This window comes from Neolamprologus brichardi, chromosome 14 (genome assembly GCF_056152115.1).
Source record: "Neolamprologus brichardi isolate AB-2024 chromosome 14, ASM5615211v1, whole genome shotgun sequence".
NCBI lineage: Eukaryota > Metazoa > Chordata > Actinopteri > Cichliformes > Cichlidae > Neolamprologus > Neolamprologus brichardi.
The window spans coordinates 36,285,964-36,287,474 of NC_142117.1; the positions used below are offsets into that span (position 1 = coordinate 36,285,964).

Sequence of the window (1,511 nt, forward strand, 5' to 3'; positions counted from 1 at the left end):
CACATTTTATTCTGTAAAAACTACATTTTCACTGCTTTTATGACCTTTTTAATGGGGAGAACATAGTTAGGATTTAATGATTTAACAAATCTTTTACATCCTTTGTCCTCCACAATGCTAAATGGCTGGGAGTCCTCAATCACCATGCTAACCAGGTCTTCATCTATTTGAGATTGTTCTCCTGAGGAAAGACAATAAAAACAAAGCACAAATATAAATATCACACACGTAACTTATTACAGTTGTATAATATTGTTATATCATTTAGTAACATTACAGCATGCTATATTATCATGACATTTGATGGCTCACCTGGTCTTGCTCCACAATCGGTGTTCCCCTTATTCTCATGCAAAGCTCTGTAGTGCCTAAGCATGGATGAGGTGTTGTTGTGATATCCCAGCTCCCTGGCACATAGTAAACACTTCACCTTGTACAAAAGTAAAGACAGCTTAACATAAATTGTATTGCACCATCATTATTATGAAAATACATCTTCTGTAGAAATTTACATACCTTGTTGGGAGGAATAAAATCAAAATGTTCCCACACAGGGGAGGACATCCTCCTCTTCTTAGCTGGCTCCATTCTCTCCTGACTTTCTCTCCTCACTCTCATAAACCTCCTAACTCTCTCCAAACTGTCTCCAAACTCTCACTAACCGCAACTCTCCATCAAACACCCACATTTTTGAATGAAGTCTGAGGGGTTTATATCGCTGTCATATCTCGCGGCAAAGTTCGAACCACATCCTGAACCAGTCACGTGGTACAGCCGGGCAGCGAGGCTTCGGACGTCATCATTTTAAGCTCCTCCCATAAATGAAGCAAGCCTCGATACGCGCATCGCGGAAACGCCCACTCAATTACTCGACACAAGCTTCAAAGCCTCGATACAGAACGTCACATCACTAGTGACTGGAGAGGAGCACGTTTGCGGCTTCAGGCTGCTTTCTGGCTCTTGGCTTGGCAGACCTTACTTTGTTTGGCTTTCTTGCTTTTGCACAAAGTCAGCAAAGGGGGCACCGTTCCCGGAGGCGCTGCAATACCAGGTCGATGCGTGGAGCGAACAGAGCGAGCCCCTTATTCGGCTCCCTGTTCTAAAAATGCGTTTAAAGGATAACTCTTCAGCTGCCCGCCGTTTTTTTCTGACAAAAATATCCACACCCAATGCCGCGCTATGTATTGTGGAATAGGTTGGGTCACAAAATCTTACGCCGGACACAGCCTTCAAATTTGGGGAAATGAACTGTGCATTGGAGTACACTTCGAATTGGGACACCCTTCGTTGCATCGCTGTGACATAATCGGGCTACAAATGTAAGTATACGTATGTATAGTGTTGCATTCCCCTGTGTGCCTCTTCGTATGTTTAGTTTTTATATGTCCCAGTAAAGTTTTGCATTATTCCCCTTTCAGCAAATAAAGCTGTATTTTTGACCTTCCCGTCTCTGCGACTCTGCATTTTGTGTTCTTTCTTGCCTGCATTACAGCCGTCTATGACATTAATAT

General features: G+C 43.0%; 1 pseudogene; it reads right to left on the reverse strand.

The window, feature by feature from the left end:
• Positions 1–1,014: 1,014 nt before the first annotated feature.
• Positions 1,015–1,160, reverse strand: LOC148099634 (U2 spliceosomal RNA; annotated as a pseudogene).
• Between the last annotated feature and the right edge of the window lie 351 nt (positions 1,161–1,511).